Source organism: Temnothorax nylanderi, unplaced genomic scaffold (assembly GCF_030848795.1).
Source record: "Temnothorax nylanderi isolate EJ_2023f unplaced genomic scaffold, tnyl_v1.0 TNYL_tig0002_pilon, whole genome shotgun sequence".
Lineage (NCBI taxonomy): Eukaryota > Metazoa > Arthropoda > Insecta > Hymenoptera > Formicidae > Temnothorax > Temnothorax nylanderi.
In genome coordinates, this window is record NW_027249064.1 from 3,725,026 (window position 1) to 3,751,227 (window position 26,202).

At 44.8% G+C, this 26,202-nt stretch overlaps 1 pseudogene; it reads left to right on the forward strand.

Moving 5' to 3' along the window:
- The first annotated feature begins 4,926 nt into the window (after positions 1–4,926).
- LOC139768112 (uncharacterized) lies at positions 4,927–5,668 on the forward strand (annotated as a pseudogene).
- Positions 5,669–26,202: the final 20,534 nt, after the last annotated feature.

The following is a 26,202-nucleotide window of genomic DNA, read 5'->3' on the forward strand; positions in this document are numbered from 1 at the left end:
GGATTTTATTCTTATATATGGCCTCAAGCGGAATCCTCTAAAATCAAGAGGAAAATATTCTAAGCACAATATTTTTACAATTAGAGGAATTTCGTCTTGCATTTACAATCTTACTTTTCTTAATATCATTTTCCTCTTGTATACAGGTTATATTCCGTTTCAAGTAAACATATTCCTCTTAATACAAGAGGAAAACCGTTAGAATAATATGTAATAGATTTTTGATGAATAGTCCACTTTATTGACAGAGGAATACTCTTTCTGTAAAAGTTTTTGCTTAGAATATAGGATTACAGGAAATTTCACTTTGTAAATAGAATACTTTTTTTTGGGTGTTTTATACCAACAATATTCGAAAGTCTTTTGATTAACGAATGGAAGAAATGCTAATTACCAAATTATTTTTTTGAAAAGTATATGCATATAGAAAATATTCCTTATTAAATTAATTTTTTGAGAATTGTTAATCAATCATTTTCCAACAGTAGATTAAAGACAATTTTGAAGATGCGATCGGCTTTTTGCTTGGATTCAGTTCAATTAACGATCTAGCAGATTTTAACAATCGATTAATTCATTAACAGAATAACAAACCTAAGGAAATAAAAAAAACTTAAAATAAGCCTAAAATAACAATAAACCTAAGAAAATAATACTATGAAAAGTACTCTAATAAGCAGTTAGGTAGATGAGCGAAGAAGAAAAAAATTAAACGCAGAAATATAAGGTAGAGCGTATCGAATTCTACTCGCTGTTCTTTCGTCACGCATTTGTCAAAATTCTTCGCAGGCCTCCCTCTTCATCTCTTCGTCTCCCTTGACAACGTTCTTCAATCCCTCTTCTCCACCTACCATGCGCATTGCTCATGATCCTCCCTCGGGATTCAACAGGTGGTACGCTGCTTCATAGCCGTCTGCAGTGTCCCACACATCGTGCCCACGTAATCGTGCACACTATGGGTGTACCCCATGGGCACCGCATGTAGGAAGTACTCTGACCCTTCATCCGCTTCACGTTCTCTCCATATGTATTCGTACGTGATCTTCGAACCCAGCAGGTTCCTCGAGAAACCTTCTTTTCACTTTTTACCGTGGCCGGGATCTTTTTGCTATAATTTAGGAGTACAAGGTGAACGAATTTAACGGGGGGAAAATCGTGACACGAGCAGATTTTTTGTTAAGTTATATATACAATCAGAAATTTTATGATGAACTAAACTTGGAAAATTTACGCGCAATCCTCAATCTTTGAGCTTGTTATACACATTCTTAATTTATTATCTCCACCCCGAGAATGTTATCTAATTTTTTTTTCAGTCCCGACGCGATCTATCTTCAACGTCCGCTACTTACACGAAGTTAATGATGTTTCGTATAGCCAACGGCTCAGTTGAATAATAAATAAGACTTAAAGAAATATTTGCCTTCACGGTGTTTCACTTCGGGCTGATGCCTAACGAGGTGGCCGTCCACGAGTCACCCCTGCGCCTCGCGTTCGATAAATCGCGTTAGCGTGCGCATAAGTTTTAATAAAGCTCCTCTCTCGCATGCGTGACGTTCGGCGCGATCGACGTCCGGTGAATTTATAATATTGACATGGCAGCTGCCCACGCAGCAGCCCGAAGCGGAATTCGACGGAGGAACGAAATTCAAGAGAGAAAAAGAGAGAGAAAGAGAGGGAGGGAATAGGGGGGCGAGAGAGAGAGAGAGAGAGAGAGAGAAACGTGTACGCAATATGTAAATCCGAAGAGTGCAGAGAATCTTCGTGATCTCTCTCGCCCGGGAATTACGCGCGCGTGCACGTGCGTGTTTCTCGGCGTGCGTGCCTACGCTGATGAATCGTGGCCATAGTTCCGACCGGGCTAAATCAGTGTGCGGACCGCAGAGCGGATGTTAGGCAACACGAGTGGCCGGCAGGTGCCGCGATGTGGGTGTCGTTTTACGCCAAACTCGAGAGAAAATGTGCCGCCTTTCGCTTCTTTCGTGCCGCTCGTCTCTCTTTCTCTCTCTCTCTCTTTCTCTCTCCCTCTCTCTCGCTATCGTTCTTCCTAACGCGCGAGAGAGGGATGGGGGGGGTGAAGAGACTTACGTAGAAAGTTCATCCGCTTGCTTCATCTACTCGAGCGAGCTCGGGATCATCGAATTTGGTATGGAGACTCTTCTAAATTATTCGTGCGCGTTGCTGTATTATTATTTAATACAGGATTCATTGAATCTGCTTGTGAGTTTACTTTTAGAGGAAGAAAGTTAATGATTAATATATGTAATTGCAAACTTAACGTGGGGGGGGGGGTTCTTTGATATATTATTCAAAATTCTATTGCAAAAATAGATTTCAGCGTCGCAGACTGCAAGTTTCCTTTATCGCAATAATACTGTGAATTTTTTAGGATTCAGGATTACATTCAGAGTCTTCAGGGTTACACGAATTTATTATTATTATATTCGTCAAGAATTGACGTCCCATAGAGACTCCTCTATGGTCCTATCCCGATAAAATTTACAATTTCCAATAGCACTTCGCATCCGGCCGGTGGTGATAAACATGGAATCGTGAATCCGCATAGTTTTACGACGCGGCGCGTCGCGTCGTCCCATGAATTGCGCGAACGCCTCGGCGACGCGACGCAAAAATCGCGCGGGTGGCCACGTACGTATACGCCCGGCGGTTATCGACATTCGACGTTCATCCCCCTCGTCATGTGAGATATCGGGCTCGCATTCGCGTATCTTTCCGTAAACGCCGCTTTCACGCGCGATCCGCGGCGGAACAATTGACCAGTCGGCATAAAACGATTCGGGCTGCGACGAGATGCATGCGACGCAATGCGATGCAATACGTTCGTGGAACGGCGGCGGGATCCTCGCGGTTTGTCGACCTCGAACGGCCCGACCTCTCGGTCACCTTCTCGGCAGTGCAGTGGGGACCGAGTGATGGACGGGACAAGGTGGAAGATTTCCACGATGCCCTGTGCGCGCGCGCGCGCGCGCTCGAGTCGAGAGTAATAGTTTTCTCATTGAGAGGAGCCGCGCGCGCGGAGGTAGACCTGGCGTTTGTCTTATTAGAGGAAATATATTAATGTCGAGGCGCATTACGTCGTACGTCTGCATCAACCTGTCGTGTTCCGTGGCTTTGCGCGCGGAGTCACGCGCATACTCGTGACGGACGCATGCACGCAGGCACGCACGCACGCACGCGTGATCGCGCGTCGCGCCTTAACGAGCATTATTCAATAATATTCAAATTTAATGAGTTCCTCGTAAACAACATTAATGAAGCCTATGGAATCGGGCGGTGCCGTCGGGCCATGCTAATTAAAATATAATGAGACGCGTAATTATTGGGGATCGTAAAGCATTCGCGGATATAACCGATGCGCACGTAGGACGTTTGTATCTGCGTGATGGATCGTGGCACGCCTCGGCCGATGTGCGTACAAAAGGTATATCGGGCTCGGAAGAGTGGAGGGCGATCGACGAAAATGACCGTACGATGAAGGATTGTCCAAATTAAAGGCGGGACGTGAGCGACTCGGACGATTTCACGTCGAGCTCGTAATTTATATTCAAATTGATGTTAAATTATCAATGGCCGGCTAATTACATCGATGCTGCGCTATTACAAGGACTCGAATTAACACGTAAGCGAGAGTGGTCGGACGAGCGTGTAATTGGCAGCCGCGGATGAACGGGTTTCAACGGGATGATGCGCATCGACTGAACGTCCCGGTTTGAGGAAAATATTATATGACGCGCTAATGGATGCTGACAGTTATAGTGATAAACTGAACGGGTTATGAAATGCGTAAATTTAATTGAAAAGACGAAGAAGTTGCTATATTCTATTACTTTTCATGCATTTATCATAATAATACTGAATAACGAGTGAAAAAGATATTCCGATTTTTGTGTCAAAGTTAACAAAAGTTTTATGAGTAATAATCACATAAATACAATTATTTTATAATTATATATCAAAGAGTGTTATTTCACTTTTTATTAATAAAATAATAAAATTTATAACAAGCTCATATCACTGTTTGCAGCATAATTAAGTTTTTATTGATAAATTATTTAAACTGTTGATTCATCTGCATGATTATCGATTTATCCTTTTATCCAAGCGTATTCGATTCTTGCCACGAAAGGATTCGCAGAAAAATTACAGGAAATATCACCGAACGATCATCCTGGATGGTCGACAACGGAACGGACCTGCTCGCAGCCCATTCGTGCGTCATAGAGCAATCCGTCAGGATCCCCGCGTGGCGGGACGACAGCTGATCGCGCTGAAACAATGAGGCCCTGAGCTGTCGGGACAGATGGGAAGAAAAGAGGCGAGGCGAGGGGAGTCCTCGCGAAGGTACCTGCACAATATGTGCATGGCGTGGGCGCAGACCGCCTGCCCGCGTCTCAACCTGCTGAAACTCGTTTCGTGGTGGGCCTGACGAGGGCCCCTGCGTACGTCGAGAGCACATACGTCGGTCGCATCGGCCGGCTTCCGAGGACGATGGGGCCTGTCGGGCGCGCCGACTCCGGGGAAGATGTAAGAGCGGTAAGATTCAGGGATCCGCGGGAACCAACATCCAAGCAGGACGGCGGCATATAAACCAGGATTACGGGAGACACGCGGAGCCGTAATTCTCGGGGCCCGACGCCTCGCCACCGTGGGGTCCATTGGGGCCTTGTCTCGGCGTTAAAACGCGCTTAAAAACTGCCTTGTCTCCCCCCTCCCTCTTGCACTTTTTTTTCCTCTTTTCCTCTCCCGCTGCACCCAGTTCGAACCGGAGCCAGGATCGCGCCCCGCAAACGAGATCTGATATCTGCGCATACCATCCGCGCGGGGATCAACCTTCCGCGCGCCTTCAGCAACAGTGTTTCGTTTTGTAGCGATTTGAGAGAGCCCGCCACTTCGCCGGCAGCGCGCATGACGCGTCTTGTCCCGATACTGAGATGCGTTAAAAATCGCGCATCACGCGATGTCTCCGTGGCTGACGCTGCGCGAAAGTCCAACAGACCTTATCCCCCGCGCGCGAACGACTTCTCGCACACTTCCTTAATTTTTTTACGTTTTACGCTTCGCGCTTCTCGAAGGTCTTTGTCGCCCGATATCAAAACACGCGACACGTAACGCCCAACACGACGGAGGTGGGCCCGAGGTACTCGGGGATCAATGTCAAGCTCATCACAATGTATTCGTACTACCATTACCGTTCCGTCTCCGTCTCCCGGAGAAATTACAATCTCACGAAAATCGTGACACGACGACAGCTAAATGGGCTCGGAGCGAGAGCCTCAGTCGAGGCCCGGTCCTCGTGTCGCAGGGAACATATCTTACCCGCGCCGTGCCATTCCGGGACGCGTCTTGTGCGACCTTTTTCCATGGCTCGCCGAAATTATGAGAGCTCAGAGGGGGTACCGGGGCCCGACGCGGGTGTTTTGACGGCCGCGGTTCACGATGAGGTCAGCTCGGTCTCGCTTTCTCGAGAAGGCGAGCCTCGTCGCGCACCGCACCGATCCGCTCTGCTCCGCGAGGAACGGCCCTCGTCTTCCCGTGTCTCGCGGCGAACGGTGATGGAGAGAAGAAGCGGGAGGACGCAGCCTTAAGCTCGTAATGACCCATCTCCGACAAATTACCACTCGAGTGGCATTGTGTGCGAGCCCCGGGCCGATGCACCTCCTCCTCCTCCCCCACCCTCTCCACCCATCTTCGTCCTTAGGTCGCGGATCCATTGACGCGCGTTGCGTTTGATTTTAATGTCCACGTGTTGCACCGCGCCGCGTTCCCACGTCGCCTGCGTTGTCATTACATAACGATGCAATGGTGCTAATTTCTCCGAGGTGGAGTCGCTTGTGCGACACGTTGCCGCATCGCGTCTATCTACGTGATGTAACACCAGAGAATGTGCCGTGGAGGAAGTAAAATGGCGAAAAATGCTCGATCTAGCCAGACAAGGCTGGAGTTGCATAGGCTTTAGTCATACTTAATTAGACTGCAAATTAATTATTTCTTTCACGCCATTTTTCTCTTCTTTGTTAATAAATATAACGCAAAATGAATACAAGAAATGCAGCTACTTTGATGTCGCTGAGTATGTAATAATCAACCATTAATTTGTTCGTATAACAAGCTGCGGTAAGAGCATAAGATATTAATAATGCGAAGGATTTATTAAACGTATAATTGATTTTTTAATACGGGCGATGCAGAAATTAGCAAGGTGAGCACGAGTGACATTTGAGAGAAAAATTTAAGTTCACGTACGATTTTACGAGGTGGAAGGACACGCGACTGGCGAACACTTTTGGGCGCCATATCCCACACGCTGCTTTGCATATCTAATGAGCGGTCACTTGTGTCGAAATTTATGGTAATCCATGCGTCTTCTCGGCGAAATTAACGGGCAATTTACCAACCGCAAGTGGAATGCATGCATGTTTCCGCCATCTGCATTCTTTCAACGTACAACCGCTCATTAATGAGATGCCAATCGCGATTCCATATATGCTGCCATTACATAAAAATCAGTTTACATTTAAAAAAAAGTGAAACGCATCGTCTTGTCATAAAAATTCTCGTAATTGAGCAGGTTTAATCCTAATAAGATGTGATTTATCGTTGCGGACTAGTTTGCCTAATATATTCCAGTTTTATTTAGGTTTAAATATTTTTTTCGCATTAAATGCGTTACGATTCTATTGAAAAAACATTGTAAAGGGATTTTTATTGAAGCCCAACGCGACTTACGCCATATACGGGCCGCGGTATATGCAGCGAGGGTTAATTGAGAAATACTGACGTGCATCAAGATGCAACGAGGAGCAACAAAAAGTGCGAAGAGTCCCCACTCGCGCGATAAATACGATCGCGGCCGACAAATTAGCCATAAAATCGGCGTCCTCGCCGCGTGCAGTGCTACACGCACGACGACGTCGGCCTTAAGTCACTTAATTCCGTTCGTAACTCACCTGTTTTCGCGTGTATCGCCCGAAATTTTAACTTATGCCGGCCATTATCCCACCTACCGTATACCACGTAACCGTCCGGCAGAATAATTGTCGCGCCTGCGGTAAGACGGGAGGCGCGGAAGCCGACGAAAATATTCGCCGCGCGTGCTTTCGGCGGATCGTGAAAGTTTCGTCCGAACTGGTATCGAGTTTGCGAGAGCCGTGCGGTCAATAATCGATCGGCGAACGGAGGAGCGCTCTTTCGCAGAAAGAGAGGAAAAAAGAGAGAAAGAGAGAGAAAGAGAGAGGAGTATTTTTACGGGATTGCAAATAAACCGCGCGCGGTCGTGAAGTTTCGCGGTGCGGAACACGAGGAACGGAGAGGGAATTCCTCCGGAAGATTCTCTTTATCCTTTAACGCGGTGAAACAGCTCCTCTCCAGGCACTTTACGTTCGTTACGGGGCTGACATCGTTATTTCGCGTAATTCACGGACCGCCCAAGGTTCACCTGGGTCTCGATACGCTCTTCCCGACGCGGAGAATATCGACAGACTGGAAATGCATTTGGCGAGAGCGCGGAATGCGCCGGGTCGCGCCGCGCCGGTGCACGTCGTGGTATGCGCGTTGCGCTCGCGCGAGGAAAACGCGGATGAATCATCGACGGGCCCGCGCTCTGCCACGCGCACGCCGAGCTTGCGAAACGCAGAGATTTCAATGAGCGTTTTTGTGATTTACTGCACTCGGGTGTCTCCGCCGTTGCACTGTATGCGAAATTCGTGATTTCGTTGTGGGTGACCCGTTTTGTGAATTTTTTTTTTTTTACTGAGAATGAATACGTCGAATGCGCAAAACTTTCTCAATATGCACGAGGTTTGCTGAATTTAGCACGAATGACGATTGCGCGAATGCACAGTCTTATGCCATAGAAAGATAAATGACGTTGCATTAAACAAGATCTTTCTGGCGATACTATATCTTTTATTCTGCATTATTATTAGTATGTATCTTTTTACGCTTTCTTTTTGCTTTTTTTACGATTTATCTAAAATGTAGTCCCGCAGATCGAATTATAAAACATCTTAATCAGCAAATAATATACGGATAGTGGAATAAATTCCAAACACGGACTTGACGTCGCTTCTTCTAAACAGGCTCCGAATTCTGGATAAAAAATGAAAATTATATTCAGATTGGTAGTTTTGCGTCACCTCCTTGCCGTCTGGTCGCGGTCTCCGACACCCACGCGAGCTCCCGAGAGCGCGGGTTTACAGGTGCGGCCGGCAACCTGTATCTTCGGTGCGTGCGTGCGTGCGTGCGTGAGCGTGCTTGAGCCGCGCGAACGAGCATTCTAAGGCGCGTAGATTACGCACGCGTGATACACCAAGGGTCTCGTTACATTTCGAGAAGTCGGACGACGACGCCGTTTCGACTTTCACGTCGGAAACGCTTGGCTCGCGAATGTCACGTGCTTAAAGTACGCCTCCATTGTAAATAAAGTACCTTAAGCTTAGATGTAAAGCGAGAATATGAGATCGTTGCAATAATGTGAAATCAGAAAATCCGGAGAAGGGTACCAATAAATCGCCAACAATTTTAATTAAAGAATACACTATTATATAAATGCGGAGACTTAAATGCATGGTACAATTACCAACTTTAGCGCGATAACTGGTACGAGAGAATAATTGAATACTGAGAGGTGTAATGTAAAAGTAACGACCAGTTTAAAACATTGCAATCGCGTAAAACTATCTTGAAATTTTCTAATAATAATAATAATAATAATAACGAAACCTCGTATACGTCTTTTCGTACTGAAAGAAAAATCCAGGTATCCGGATATCATTGATCAGGCAATGATTATTCTGGCCGGTTGTTTATTCTCTGCTTTTTATAATTCCGATTGAAAGGATCAGTAATATGTTTGGTTACCTTTCGAACGGATTGTTCGAACATTTAAACCTGGATTTTTCTCTTAGTGTGTTTCTCCTATGGCGAAGATACAGGTATGTCGCTCCACGCGCGATTCGTGTGGCGTCTGGCGGCGGTGCCTAACGTGATTAAGTAACTACCAGCCGTAAAGCCGTAGCGGGATAATCTGTACGTGTTTGCGTGTATATATGTGTGTAAACGCATAAATTGCCGGATATTTAAGATAGCGCGGCATTATTCGGATAGCTCTGGTGATGGCCGCGCGTAAGTTACTGCCGGGCCACCTAGGCGGACCACGAGCCACGCCTCGGCCCACCAAAACGGTCCTTTATAGCCCACAGGTATGGGCACAAAACGCGCGTTTTATAGGGACTGGACGGCGGGAACGAGCGGATCGACGCGTGCGAGCTATCATGCTACACCTTAGCCTCGTCTTAGATTAAAAGGGAAATCGACGTGCCGTTCTATTTCCTTCCACCTCCGGGCGCGATAGATGCTTTTATGGAGACACGGAGGTGGTCCACTATCTTCCGTTTCCCGCGGGATGGGATATCTTTTTTATTTTTTAGGGCCGAGCGTGAGGTGAGATGTTCATCGTTAACTACGTGTTTCTGACAACGACAAGGTGTCTAGTAAAATAATAAGATGGACGATATGATGTCTGGGCGAATACACTTGTATCGTGCGCAGACAAAGTAATTTTAATAAATCTTGTAATAATAAAATGCAATGGCGTAAACATTTCTATCATATGAATCATGCATATGAGATTTCTGTCTTAAATTAAAATTACAATCCTATGGTTTTGAGCGTAATTAGAAACCGACAAGATATTTATATCTCCTAATTTCACTTGATTCAACTTGGTAATAAAAAATTGATTTGGTGTCGATATCGTAAGAATTCACTGTTGTCGATGAAAATCAGAATGTATCAAGACATTGTTATTTGATATTCTATTGAGACGATCTCTCGGAGAAACGCGTTCCCAGAGAGCAGAGACACGGTTGCTTCGATTCTCCAAACGCGCTTCGGATTGTAGCTCACGGTTAGTTAGAATCCGAGACGGCGTAGAGACAGTAATTTACATGACAACGAAATTCTCCTAACCCGCTTCTGACCCTCCTTATCGTGATCTGCGATTCTTCCATATTTAAAGGAGGCACGGCCAATGACCCGCGCACCTCACCGCCGCGGCCGCCGCGCCGGTCCATCGCTCCCGCGTGACTATCGAGGAAGGTGGCAGAGACGTAGGGCACAGGTGCCGCGATCTCGATCGTATCGAGACCACCGATCATTGTATCGAGAGGATCGCTCGAACGAAATTTCCATAAAACGCCCGCGAGAGATATACGGTATTGTCCACGATCGCTCTCGTCCCCGCCGTAGCCCCCGCGACCCCGCCCAGTATCAAGATCGAGGAGGCACGTATCCGTTCCGATCCACGTAAATAATGGATTCGAGAACTTGGGAATCCTCGGTCGTACACGAATCGTTCGTTGGCCCGTCTCTTCACGGTTGCATCTTGTGGTTAAACAAAAAAAAGAAGAAAGGAAAGAACAACAACGGCGAGGAACAGCTATCTTTACGTGTAGATACATCTCCGGGTTTTTTGTCGTTTAAAAGGTAATTGAAAGTAATTCTGATGTGGTAAAAGGAATTCGGGGTTTGATGAGCTCAGGCCTCTCGTTTAGAAGAAGATTTTTGTCCCAATAAAAGTATCGGTTTTGTATCCTCGGATCTCAGATTCCTGAAGATTAGGAAAGATACCGTACTGACAGTGACAAATGATTCCCGCAATAGTAATTAGCGGTATCACAGGTTCTACTCGAGCACTGATGACCGTAATAAAAGAAAGTGAGCAACTTGATAAGCGACTTTCTCTCTTGAACGAATGTTTCTCGTTGACAAGCATAGTTCATTCTTCATTACGATCATATGTGACGGGTAGAGTCGTTTCTCTCAGCCAGGTTTCTGGCAGATGATATACTGCGACCGAGTGATTCTACAAAAGCCCCGAGAGAGTCTCGCTCGTTATGCCTAAATAATTCTTTTTTCTGTTCTCCGAAGAGCGCGGCGGCGGAGGAGGGGGGGGGGAGATAGCGGGGCGGCGAAGAAGAAACTCACAGATGCAACCTGTCCCATGCATCTTGCGGGCAGGGACGCTTCCGTCAGCATCTACGGATTCATTAGAGAACAATAGGATGATGAGTGCAGGTCCGTTCGTTGTAGCTGACTGCACTCGCGTTGCATCGCGTTGAGCATAAAAAGGTCCTCAGAACAGCAACAGAATCCTTGAGACGCGAACAATGGAGAAGATAAAGAAGTATATAGTTGTATACTCGCGTATATTTATATAAATTGCTTTCTTAAGAAAGATATTTTTATAGTTGTGCGTCTAAAGTTTTGCGTCAGTTGCTTTTTTTTGCCCCGATAGATAACCAACTCTTAAAAGATAATAAGTAATAATAAGATTAAAAAGGTAAATAATAATAAGTCGAATAAATGGACGATAAAATAAATTGTATATATTGTATTTTGAACTCTATTAAAAAATAAACGATACTAGCCGACGTACAAATTTCTGTGGCACGGTATTGTGCTTGTGATAGACCGGGTAGATATTTCGCAAATAATGTACCGATTGCCGAGCACCTATGGCCGTGAGTACACACGCATGCACGTAGCTTATCCCTTTCCTTTTTTTCTCTCTCTCTCTCTCTCTCTCTCTCTCTCTCTCTCTCTTTCTCATCCCTACCACGTTTCCTCTTTCTTTTTCTCGACCGTGCACAACGAAGTGCATACTGAGAAAAGGGCACGTAGAGGAGTATGTAGATGCAGGACAATGCGGTCCTATTAACGAGATCAAACGATACACGAGGACGACCGCCGTGGTCCGGTACTGTGCTCCCGCCAACCAGGGATGCATTTCTCGTATGCAATTCTTGGCTGCTGCGCATGACCTCATGATGCAATTCGATGCAATGATTTTCGACATTTTTATATTTTTCATCATAGTATACATAAAATAACAACATCAAAACGGTTAAAATAATTGCAAGAAGAGAAATGAATAATATTTTTAATTAAATACACACGCATATAAGTATGGAAGTTTATGTGCTTTACAGTTCAATTTTCTCTTTGGAATTTGCTATTCGGGGGATATTATATGATCAATGGTACAAAATAAATACCTTTATATATCTTGAAAGTGAAAAGTTTGTAGGAAATTAATTATTATTAACGCGACAAGTATCGTTGGGTAAAACAATTCGTACGAATCGGCATCTTGCGGCCCTGACAATGATAAGACCGCAGCACGACAGTGGTGGCGTTACCGAGCACCGAGGATTTACGGAGGCGACAGACCGATATACCACATCCTACCCTGAACTCTCATGCTTCCTCTCTCGATCCACTTTGCCATACTCTTTTCCTTCGGGAGATTCCTACGCTTCTGTTACGGTTACGATACGTTATGACCGTAGCTAAAATTGCACGCATGTTAAATTCGGTATTTCCAACTATTTTTTTTATAATTCGATACTTTTAAGTGATTAAAAATTTTGGCAGTAATAATAATAAAGCTGATTGTTAAAAATTAAGAAAAGATAGTACATTGATAAAGCGTAAAAGTCAAAGACACAAAGAATTATAACACAATTAAAATAAAGTATTAAAAAATTTGTGATCTAAAGTATCATAAGTACGCAAAAAGATAGCCAGGCTGAGATCAATGATACTCAGCATCACATCGCGGTGTCGTTATTGTTTTCTCGCGCAAGTGCATCAAGCTGGAAGCGGGGGGATTAAATCTGTGAGCAAAGAAAACAGCGGCATGAGACGAAGGACATGAGCGGACCAGATTGCTTTAATTTGTTGCGCGTCCAGCAAAAATGTTAATGCTCGTCGGCCGCTCGTAATTCAGCCTCAGCTCTGGGACCTACTGTTCCCCTCTAGTCTTCACTTCTTCTCGCCGACGTGTCCCCCGTCACTCTCTCTCTCTCTCTCTCTCTCTCTCTCTCTCTCTCTCTCTCTCTCTCTCTCTCTCTCTCTCTCTCTCTCTCTCTCTCTCTCTCTCTCTCTCTCTCTCTCTCTCTCTCTCTCTCTCTCTCTCTCTCTCTCTCTCTCTCTCTCTCTCTCTCTCTCTCTCTCTCTCTCTCTCTCTCTCTCTCTCTCTCTCTCTTTTGTCCTTATATTCCCTCGCTACACGGTTGTCCTTATCTGCGGTTTTATGTTCGGCTTTGCGTTTTAGCCACGTCCATTCGTGACAGAGGTGAACGCGAAGGTGCAAGAGGACGCGTCGGGTTTTAAGTTTTACGAAAGGCCAGCCGAATGACAGGTTTATTCGTTCTTCGCCCGAAAGTATGCATCTCGTACCTTCGGATATGTGATCATCGAGCGATATACGCGGGAATTAAACTGCGATAGGATAACGGAACATCCTTTGCAAGAGAGAGTAACGAATCCGCGACATTGCGGAAAATTTACTTTTATTTATCCAACTATTCACATAAGAAGACTAACATTGTCAAATTCAAATAGCATTATTTTAAATTATTCGTTATATTTTTCTCATTTTCTCATAATTACCTTGAAATGACGATGAATTATTTATGAACTGTTGCTTAGCGCGAGGCAACTTTATTCCCAATAACGCGTTCGCATCGGTATCGATAACGTAATGCGCCTAATAATGCGAAGCATGTCCCGGGTGTAAGTGCTGAAACGTCCATAATTTTCGTCCGATATCTTATTGCCGTGTGGAATTCCGGGAGATGCGATACCGCGGTATAACACCGCGCTAAGTATGACAGCCGGTCCCGGCTAGCACGACGACGACGGGATAAAACCAGGTCGCCGCGATAAAACTGCATCGCGCTGTATCGCAAGGGAACTTGCGCGCGATTGCGTCGCCTAATCACCTGGCAACGCGTCTTAAGATGTAGACGAGAGACGCTTTCGTACGACCGCCTTTTTTTTCGCCGCACTTCCGATGCACTTGTTGCGCCTACTTTCCCGGGCGCATTTTCACACGAGCGGCCTGTGGGAATCGCTCCCGCTTGCCGCACCCAGCGAAGCAGTAACAGGCTGCTGCGTCGGCTGACGCCGACGCTCGTAGGGCGACATGCCGAAGAAAAAAGTCGGGGCCCCTTCCGCAAACACCGACGACGCCCTTCGACGCGGCATTCGTCTCTCTGCACGTGTGGGAAGGAAGACGACTCCGTTATAAATACAATCGATGGATATCGATAAGTCCGAGTCATCCGGAGTATTTGCCTTGGTATGATTCTAAATTCGTTAGAACGCTCGCTTGCGAGATAAGTACATCCGCGCCGTCGCATGATTCATCTCGGATTTGCTGGACGTATCTGCGACGATCTCACGTTATGCGCGCGCGAACTTTTACGGTGGAAATGAAATGCGTTCAATAAGGTGGGTTGAAGCGAGATCGTTAGGACGGATCAGGAATGTGGCACGATTCGGGAAGTGATCTCTAGTTTACGAGATCACCGCGCGAGACGTTATAATATCGTATTAAATTGTTTCTTAATGGTGGGAACGCGGATGTGTATAGGCAATCCTTCGATTAGTGTTACGCGGAGAGTACTCGCGTTTCAATTGCTGCGACTATATTCTTTTCTTCCGAGAACTTCTTCGCTCTCGGAGAACGGCGGATCAAGTGAATGAACTCGGAGATTCGAGTAAATTTTAAAGTTAAAGGGATGAAACGCGACAAGATGAATCGAGAGAGGGTAGCGGCCAACCACTTGACTTTTTGTCAAGTGGTTTGCCTTAAATATTATTTTATCTACTCAAAACACCCTCGAAGCCCCATTCATGCAGTCAGCCAAATATTGTCGAAGCCCAATCGTTTTACTACTGTTCATTTAGACGGCTGGAACCGTTTCGTCGGATCTTTCTTCATCGTCGACTTTGTTATCCTGTTGCACGACTTCATCCCTGTTTTTTCTCCCCGTTTCCGTGTATTCGACCAATACTAGTCGCTCGCTGTTGACAAAGAATATACCCTTTTAACAACGCTTAAGAGTAATAGAAAGCGAGAGAGAAAAAGAAAGAGAGAGTCGACCCAGGCATCGATCATAGGTCACTAGATTACATCTGTCGCTACGGAAACGACTGTGCACCCGCGACTTCCGTTTCTCAGTGTCACGTTACCATTCCGTTCGGTTAATATACTCCCTAGGTCATTGGTCCTGCCTAAACCGTTGGGAACGACGATTCAGTGACTCGAAACAAGTGTGCCGTTTGTACTCGTAGTCTCGATGGATTTACGAAGAGTCATGGTCGCGAGTTTAATTTTGTACGACTCGAAATTTAACAGAGACAATTGTTTGGTTACATAGGGAGCGTAATTAATGTACATTGAACGATATTGTATCATGGAATTAGTGCGGTTTATCATTCCCATCTTATCCGGGCGTATTTTCGGCGGCCCTTTAGAAAACATCGTAAATATGGTAATTGATTGAACAGGCGAGGCTCATTGACCGCGTTCGAGTCTCTGCGCACATCATACGCGGTGTGAAAGACGTGTTCTTCGACGTAGATCGAAATGCTTCGGCGCCGATAACGATGGCCGAACGTTGACAAAGGACGTTATCTGAAATCTGTTTGGGACGCACTGCATACCGCATGTCGAGTAGGCCGCATAAATGCATTTATTTCATGGGCCGCGATGGCGCTTCTGCTCCAGGGAGGACTCCACGGAGATGAAGAAGGTCTTTCATCTCAGCTCTCTATTAAAAATACACCGGGACAGAAATATACTTGAATTAACCATAAGCCCCACCGGCTTGGGTCAACTCTGCTACGGCGATCGAATACGATCGTCTTTCAAACAAAGACGACACCAATATTGTACACACATGTCACAAAATATTATGTAAAATAAATAAGATTAACATTTTGAATATATTACAAATAGAAATTTGAAAATATCAAATTAAATTAGTCTAGAAATTATACTAGAAGGATGATACATCATATATAATTAGATTTTGTATCGATCAAAAATTTTTACGTTTATTTATTTCTCTAATTTACCTGTTTGCTTATATAATTACGCATAATAGCCAAAGAAATTTAACTAATACTCCTCAGAATAATTAAGTCCTCTTCTCGTTAAATCACGAGACATGTCGCTTCATCGAGCGACTATATCAAACGCATTCCAAGTAAAGATGACAGGTTCGTAGACACAAGGCTCTCAGTTCGACTAGTTCGTTGCACGCACAGTGGGTCATTGTTATCTCATTGGCGGCCCTAACGTCTCCTTTCAGGAGCGGATATATTATTCTCGTTGGGCGAACAGGTCCTTTAGTGGAGATAACGGCGCGGTGGGCGCCGATGGAGTTGCATTCACAGTGCATTCCCCGAAGATGCGTGACGCGCTCAGAATCGTAATGTGTGTTCCACTTGTATTTCTCTCGGCAGGTTCATCGCCCAAGAAGACCAACGAGAAAAGGATTCGGCTTTATCGCCCAGGAATTTTTCAGCGGTGATAAACTCGATGCTCGGGAGTATGCATTTGTCGAATGCACATTCCCAGTTTACGAGAATATCTATTTATATCTTTATTTGTATGATTTTTTTTAAAGGCTCGAAAACTATGTCAAGAGACAACAAGCACTAAAGATAAAAGAGTTGGCAGTAAAATCTTCAATTTTATTTTTTAATTTAAATTTTGATTATACGATGCACATATTTGAGATAATATTAATATTTTAAAGTTTTATTATTCTTTCAACTCTTTCCAATTTTTAGTTCTTTACAGTACATGCACTCTTCTTACAAGCGTGATATTAATCGTGGTATATCGATGACAGGGAAAAGGAAGCATGCTGGGGAGGGGCCACCGCCGCAGAAACGTAATTAATTCCCTCCCTTGACTTTTGTCGATGGGTGGGACGCAGTCAATTTCTCTTGATACCGTAAGCCAACTTTGGTCCTTTATTCCTTACGCAAAGTAGTCATTAAATACATCGGGCCAAAAGACGCACAAAGAACGACCTCATTTTCCTCCGCAGCCAAGACAAACAAATTGACCGCTTGAAAAATATCGATAACTGTTCTTGATCCAAATCTATATTTATCGGATGGGCGCCGCGGTACACATACTTCGACGTGGCGGTGGAAAAGGAGCGCAACGGCCGGTGTGCCCCGGGTTTTGGCGACAATCAGGATGGATGGCGAATCGTACGGCGACCATTCTTTCTAACCAGACATGGACAGGTTTCCGCCGGTCTTCCTATTTCGTTCCGTAAAGTTCGCCGTTGTCCGGACTTTTGTAAATATTTTTAGCGTGGATGATGAACGCCGAATTAAACGAGCATTAATTATCGAGCAGGCGCGCGCCGCGTAGGCGTGATTCATGGGTCGGAAAGGAGCCCTTGGTTCCTCTCTTTCCCTCTTGCACTCGGTCTTGGATTCGGTCTATGCTGCTTTCCTCTTCTTCATGATTTCCGCCAATCTTGCTCTTTCTTTTTCATAGTTGATCGTCACGATAAGTGGTGATAAAGAATAGAAATTTAACGTAAATTATCTATCAATATAAGATTTTAATATCCCTATCTATCCTTGATATTGAAACATTACGTTCGTTTGATAAAAATTTCAAATTAATAATCTTTGTAAATATTCATTGCTTCATTAAACAGAATCATTCGACTCGATGATGCGGACGGTAGTTGCGTTGAATCTCGATAAACAGAATTTTCTATCTGAATGTACCGATCTGAAAGAAATCATATATCATCTTCCCGCCACGTTGCGTCGTCCGCCACGGGTTTGATTTAACTAAAATGAAAACCAGGGATGAAATTATCACGAAGACGTGCCCGCGACGCAGCGGCGTGCGGCAAACGCAAATGCGTTGCGACATCGAGAGTCTCGTCGCCCGGCAGCGAGCGCATTTTCCCCTCTTTTCCCTTCATCTCTCCTCTCGTTTCACCGTCCTCTTGTTTTGCATGTAACCGACTGGGCCCTCCGGTAAACTGTCCCCACGTCAGCACCATTCTGCCCGCTCGAAGTCCGCGCTAACTTAACGCGAAGCTACGTCGCTACACGTGACTGCGGCCCATCCCACATCTCGAGATAGAGTCTTGGCTTACCTAATCAGCGGGGCACCTGAATGATTTGCGTTCTAATCGGCCAAGCGAACTCTCCCCTCATGCCGTGAATATCGATTCTGCCGCTCGCCACCCACCCTTCGCCATTTTTCGCCGTTGTTCTCTCGATAGCTCTCTTTCTCTCCGTTTCTCTTTCTCTCTCTCTTTCTTCTCGTGCTCTTTCTCCGTTTGTTCACTCGTAACGCTGTTACGTAATCCACGCGACGCCCTAGCACCACGTGGGTGGAGAACACGGAGGAAACGTCCGGCTGTTGGAAAACGTACGACTTAGCCGCCGGTGAAAGAGTACCACGAACGAACAATCTGTGCTTGGTTTTGAGTTACCGCGAGTGCAGGCCATCGGGTCCGCAGAGAGATCCTTACTGGCCTTCGTTAGTCCAGATTTATTTATAACGAAACAGGAAATTCTACCGAGATATGCGTGTCTTTGAGCGCCTCGATATTGTAGATAAGTTATTATTATACATTTTGTACATAGGCTAAATAATGATCAGTGGACGAAACGCATTGCGAGATAAAGATAAACAGCTAGTGAAAATGATAAATATAAAAACTATAAAATTCTATAATTGTATGCTTCTGTCAATAATAATAATAATTTTAATGCAAGAAAAAATTGGAGCTAATAAGAAGATTAGCGCCAAACTGAAAAGAAATAAAGTATGGCATATTTAAATCGGTATCTATATAGTGGAATAACTGTATTTAGATCGTGGTTAATATCAGTCCGCGTTGCGGTTATCCAGGAAATAATTGTCAACCGAGAGATAGGCGCACGAGTGGACGAAAAATGTTTATTAAAATTGCATATAACGGTGACGCGTCGCGTTTCTACTCAGGTGGATACATCGCGATGCAAAGTCTCACCGTTACGGATCGTGTCTATGAACCCGATGGAGTATGGCACAAGTCTCTTAACAGCTATCGCGGTACCGCAACGTGATCAGGGATGCGGCAGGTAAAAATCCCCCTGACACGTTTGCGTCCATACGTATGACTCCTTAAGGTTGAGTAGGTAATCATTACAGATACCGAGGAGAGATAACGCACGACACAGGCCGGCCGATGCCAGCCGCGGTCTCATAATTTGTGGAATCCACTATGCAAATTCGCGTTATGCAGGCTTATTACTTCACAAGACGAAATGTCACCTCTAGCTATAGTATATATATTACATGTGGAAGGTCGCTACAAATTATCGCTTTATTTCTCTCTCTGATGCCAGAGAACGACATTTTCAGTCACGCAAGTCAAATGAACGAGATATATAAATTTCGCAATTATAAACTAATGCTTTTCACCCTCGAGATTTTGTTATTCCCGGCTGTTACATTTTTATCTTTAGCTTTATCAGCATATGCGGATTGACATAACATGCGAGCGCGAGATGCTCGTTTGCATGCTACGATCATTGCTTTTCCCAGGAAACGGCTCGTGGAGCGAGAGCAAGATATTCAAGGCATAATGCAGTCAAGCACAGTATTGATTGGCGATGATGATCGTTTATAGATATATTATTGACGGTATTATTCGCACTTGATATCAGTCGAACATTGCTCAGCTTTTTATGAAATATAACTCGAGAAAGGGTTTACGTCGAACTCTCTACTAAAGGCATTGAAATTTATTCTGATCGACGTAATAATGTTCATATTGCAATATAACATATTATCCAAATACGTTATTCATTATTTTTGTAACAATCTCATAATTCCACGAAGATAAATGGCAGTGTTTGTAACGTGGATTTGCGCAATGCTCCATTCGTAATATGTTTTCGTGCGTATTTGCTTCGTCTCGCCGGGGAAGATATATGCACGTTTCTTTCGTCCTCCGAGAATCGATTCCCGCGCGAACAATTTCTTCGTCGCCTTCCATCTCGTCTCTCCTCTGTGTGTTGGTGCTCTTAAATTTTCGTTTCTTTTAAAGCATGCCACCCGAGAAGTCACATACTCCGGGGGTATAAACGTAAAAGGTACAAAGGTATTCCCCTTTCACCATAAAACGGGCTACACGGTACGGAAACTGTGCACGATCGCTATTTACACCACTTAGCCGCGTCGTTACGCTAACGCTGCGAAAGCCAAAAAGGTCAATCGTCTCGTTGCTACCAGCCCGACAATAGACACTAGTCATCGTTTTAAATGATATTACATTACAAGCCTTTAAGGCTCGGTATTCAATACTAATGAGCGCTGCGAAAAAATTAGCCTCTGACATTCTAATACGACTAAAGCAAACGTTGTAGCATTTCATCAATAATTAGAGACACGATTAGGCTCTTAAAGAGTAACGTTAATAGGAAGCAAAACGTCTATGATGTAATCTATTTTTCTAGAGATATTAATAACGCAACGGCAAGACAACGCAGCCACCATTGTTTACTTGCACTTTTGAGGAAGACGGAAAATAAATTTAACGGAGTGACAGTCAAGAAATATGATCCCACGTAACACACGACGTTACGCGTCATTAACATTGCCTTCCATGTTTCGGCTTCGTTACTTAATCAGTCCGCGATCTCGCCTTTCAACCGCGAGTGACCGTGCGTTGCGCGCGCGCGGTTCGAAGGCACGAAATTGAAACGTCAGCCAGTTTTCCAGAAGCGGCCGCCTCTTCATTATGTCGACGCGAGACCTTATCGAGCGTTCGACCTGCGGAGCGTTCTCTCTCTCTCTCTCTCTCTCTCTTTCGCTAAGCGCGAAGGGCGCACCTCGGCCGACACGCTGATAAATGGTTTGGGACATGCGATTCCTCGTGATCCCTTTGAAAAGCTACGGACGATAGATCTTGCCCGCTTTAGGAACGAGGGCTGTATCTTAACCGCGTCTCTCTCTCCTTGTACAGAGCGTAGCAACGACGCCGGCGCGGTATCGGTATGTCCTCTCACTCCGCGGCGGAGGGAACGAAAGGGGGATCGGCGGGTGCCCGAGAGAGCGAACGGAGCGCGGCGGGGGCGGCGGCAGGGGAAAGCGGTTCGGTGCACAGGTGGTTAAGGCTGCCAAGGTGGATGTATAAAGGAGGACTGGGATCGCGTGAGCCCGAGGCCCGAGAGTGCTCGTACACATGTAGACATCAGATACCACGCGTGGCACCGGTCACGACAAGACTCAGAATCTTCGACGCGGCGCGGCGGCTGCGAGGAGCCGAACGGGAAAAATCGCCGGCGACGACCGCGAAGTAACGACGTTTTCGTAGCAGCGTCTCTTGATAGCCGCGACGAAGCTACACTTGGCCGTTTAATTCGCATCTCACGTTGACGCAGCAGCGCGAGCCTTATGTTAAGTCAGAATCGCGAGAAGTCACGCTAATTGTGTATTGTTAGGATGAACGTATATATGCTGAAATATTGCAGGATTATCTAACGCTTATTAACGGAATAATACACCAAAGTGAAAGAACGAGCATAGCTGGACGAGGAAGGTGATAATATGTTATTCGGAAAGACTCGATAATGTACTGTGTTTTGATTAGACTCTACACACTTTCTTTGTGCCATTGTTACGCGAACGGCGCGAATAATATGGTCTAATATGGTCGAAGCAACTATAGCGTGAACAAGCGTGGAATTCATTTGAGGGTTAATTATTACGACAGAGACCGATCCTCTAATTTGATGTACGATTAAGTATCAGTACGAAATGAAAAAGAAAACTAATATTATGATCACGTAATTTATCAATTTATTTACTCACGTAAAAAAAGCACAGGCCACCAAACAATCTTAATGGCGGAATATTCTCATTAATAAAGAAATGGTCATAATAAAATCCGGCCTAATATCCGCCGAATACGGCGACCGGTCCCGAGGAACGAACGGCGATGCTCTTTCGCAGCGAGACGAGGGATATTTTATAGAAGGGCAGTCCTCCTGAGGGCGGGTGCCCGATATCTCATTCCGACCACGCGATAGAACGCAGCAGGTTAATTTACGGATGGGCCCTACGGTACGCTACGGGATCGAGCACCGAATGCAAATACAAGTGTGGCGAAACCGCAGGGGTCCTTACACTCTTGGGGACAAGTCCGGCGAAGATACAAATGAATCGCCCACCGAAAATTCGCGGGCCTTTTTCGGTCGGGCCCCGCGCCGCGGAGAACGCCCTTAAGAGCGACTTATTCGCTTTGACTCCTCCCGTGATAATGCTCGCTGAAAAATCGTTCTATTATTCATTATGTCCGTCATTACAATGTGCATACGGCGCGTAAAGACGAACGCCAGCTCGATTGATGGCGTTCGCCGTAAGCTTGTGTCACTTGGCCGAATAATATTGCTAAATAATAAAAAAAATAAAATAAAATAATCCTCTTGATATTTCTTAACTGTTCAGTTTCGTAACGACTGTTATAAAATGGTATCTTTTTTGTACATGCAATCTTTAATAATTTATTATTTTCCTAATAACATAGAGAGACCATTTGTTTCGACTTTATTTTTTGATGTATTAGTGTAAGAAAATTAAGATATATTGGAAGCAGTGATCTATTACTAGCAGATGCAACTATATGTAAACTGGACTGCTGGAAAAAATAATATTAGCATACCACGAATAGATCTCAATTCTCAAACAAAAGATGCATAATAATAAATCTGTGGATCGGCAATCGATCATTATCAAGTCTCGAGGGAGACGCCTATCGCTATTTCCGTGTCATCGTTTCGACATCCATCAAGTCGCGACGGGGCACGCTTCTCCGCCTTTTCATCATAAAAATAAAGACATTCCCCATCGCCTTTAGAAGTCCGTAAAATCTCAATCCTCTCGATTCTGACATAAAAAACGATTTCATGCTCGTGCTGGTCCTTTCAATAGATTCGAGACTACGCGCGCGGACATGGATACTCGCGAGTTCGACGAGTCTTCTCGGAAGAGCACTAATTTCTGACGATGACTGCCGCCGGAGTATTCTTCACCCATTTCGACGTCCCGCTGGGCTGGCCCCGTAACTTCTCCCGGTTGTATCATAACCTGAACATTAGGAATTCGAGGGGGTGGGCGGGCGGGATAGGTCAATAACCCGGCAACGGGAATGTGGACATATTTCAATCCGTTCTGGCATGTCGTCTCGATAAGCGAGGCGCATCAGTCAGCCGCAAGGTGTCCATCCAAATGAATCCCCGATGCTCGTACCCGGCTACAGGTGACTTCTACAAAATGGGCCTTAATGGCTCTTCCTCGAAACACCTACACCGCGTGCTTCTTTGATCGTTTTGTGGAACGAGTAACGACGGATCCGAATTAATGTTCACGCTGGAGTTGATCACAAATGCTTGATCCTTTCAGCGTTGTTACTTTCTTAAAGATTGTAAAATATAGAGTTTTAAGCAGAAGAATTTAAATCTCTCTTTTTTTCTTACTGTATTTTGCCATTATTATTTAATTACACCACATCAGTAAAATATCTGTAGCCTGTATAAGATCTCATATATATTTGCTTCCTTGCCAGTCCTGAATGTATCTCGAGATTGTTTTTGAAGCTGTTTAAACGCGGTTAGATAAGTTTTTGCGGTTCAACTATAATTTCGCCATAAATACCGTTCTAACTTCGAACAACCGGATGATCGTTCTCAGGATTCTGTAACAACCGAGATTACCTTCTGATCAATTGTTATGGATATTCCGGAAATCTTTATTGCAGCGCTATCAAAATCTTTTCTTCCCACGTCGCTGCTACAAATAAGATGTTACAGAATAATACATAATCCGAAAAAAATAATCGCTTACTTATTGATTGTACGAAACTCGCATTATAATAAAAATTAGAACAAAAACGTTTGATTAAATTGTCGAAGAAAATAAAGGAAACAAGTAGAGGAAGCTTTTTTCGAAAGATGTTATAGAACGAAAGTTTTTTATAATTATATAATAAAAATTGGACACAAAACACAACATGCATATTAAAAATGCATTTTTAAAAATTAAAAATATAATCAATGTGATATGTTACATACATAACAAGTTAAATAAGTAAAGAATAAATTGAAGAACTTGTTAATTATTCATTTCATATTCAAGAGATTCGAAACATCTTTAAGATTATTAGATCTGATGCGTGTGTTGAAAAGAGCGTTGATTGGTTTTACCGATGCCAAGGACAAGATGATTCGACATGGAACATCGATCGCGCTATGCGGCACGTTAAATATGATCGAAGGGATCAAAATTTACTTTGCCCTTAGGGCACAGGCACAGGTTAAACTCAATCAAGCATCGAGGCCAAACGAACGACATCTATCATACGGCAATGAATTGTAATGGATCTGACGACGATGGGGGGCCCCGCAGAGGGGCCCCTCTAAGAGACAGCCATCCGTCATCGTGCCGCCGCCTTCGTTCGAAACTTCACGAGAGAGTAAAAAAGGTATCGGGAAGATCAAGTGGAATGCTCGGTTTAAATGTAAGTCCGTTAATGCTCTTCTCGATGTTACAAGATAGCGTGACATGAACGATGAAAAATATAAATCAAAACTTGAGATTGTCTAAATTTAATAAAAATTCTAATAAATAGTTGGAAACTTCGATTTCCTTATAAAGTGACTTATAGAAACGGTGCAAGCACAAAAATTGTTTAACGAACGCATAGTTTCAAACCTCGAGTGCATCGAAGTCGCTAGGTCGCGACCGCGACGAGCACGATTGACTCGTTCCCGTCGTTATGCCTGAAGCGTCCGCGCCGTAAATTAATAATTATGAACATAAACGTCGCCGGGGAAGATAAGTTTCGCCGCGATAATATATTTCACCATCAGCTGTCGCGAACGACAAGCTCGGAGTTACGCATCGCTTAATTGCGCAGTATTTTCGCGCGTTTGCGCGACAAGCTGACGTCGAAGCTCCGACATAATAGAGACGGATTTGCATATCGCGAATAACGTTGCTTTCACCGCCAGCCTCGGGGTCTCGGCAACCTAAGGTTTCCCAAATCTGTTTCTGAAATTCTCGCGATCAATTAGAAATTCCAGAAAAGTACGGCAACAACCGTTACACTCTATTCCACTCGGCAATCCGAGGGAATCCCGACGCCGCTAACAGCGCGGTGGAATGTACACGATCGACATATCTATTACCATACGTAAGGTATTTGCAACGCAAAGCAACATGCCCTGTACGAACTTCTCGCGCAACGCCGACTCGCTCTGAAATAGATAGCGGATACAGAAGACGGCGCTTGGAATCGATTATGCTCACACTCGCGATGCCTGCCCGGCATTCTCCTCCAGTACTCCAGAGATCTCTCCCACAAGCAGACCGAAAAGAAGCGCACCGGATAGGGAGGAGGAGGAGATGTAACGTAACATCGCGCAAAGATCGACTTCCTTCACCTCGATCGTTCCGATAAAAGAAACGGGCGAAATCGATTCCGCGCTCGGTTTACTTTAATGGTGCTCGCATTGGCAAGTACGATTTCTCTAACTAGTATCACGCACAGGTCGTGGCCAAACTAACCTTCCACCGCAGCTTCATCCGGAGGGTATCCTACCGCAATTTGCATAGTCCCTCTTACGGAGCCCCGAGAACGTATTAACGGTAATAGCACGGAAATCTTCGGTGCGGACCGCTCGAAACATTTGGTATGTATGTACATACGCCAGCTTACAGTTCTGTACTGATCAAATCACAATTATTAGGAATTTCTCGTTCGCAATTGCAAATTATTTGCTAGTATATATTGTTTATATTTATCTTATCGTGACCGCAATTCGCGATTTACCGGCAGAGGTCTAAATTATGCGTTAATCAATTATTTATTATTTTAATAAATTATATCGAAAAATGGGAACAAGTTTAATGCAAAAGAGCATCGTACATCATAAGCAAATGTAAATATAACATATAATTGATCTAAACCTGAAACAAAATCTGAACTCACGTATCCACGTCGTATGGGAAGCCACCTGACTGGAACTTGCGCGCGAAACCACGTACGGCGCGTGGGATAGATTATTCCTAGTTCGATGACGTAAATGCGACGAGGATCCAGGAAATCCAATCGTCATGCGGCTCCTCCTCGGCGAAGTTAACCCCGTGTCAGATCCGTGGCGCGGCGCGGCGCCTCGCGCATGAGTGGCCCGCGATCTTGAAGAGTAGGCGAGCGGCGCGTTCGAGAGGCTCCGCGCGTTATCTGAAATATTGCGGCCATATCTTGCTTAGAGCCGCGGCACGGC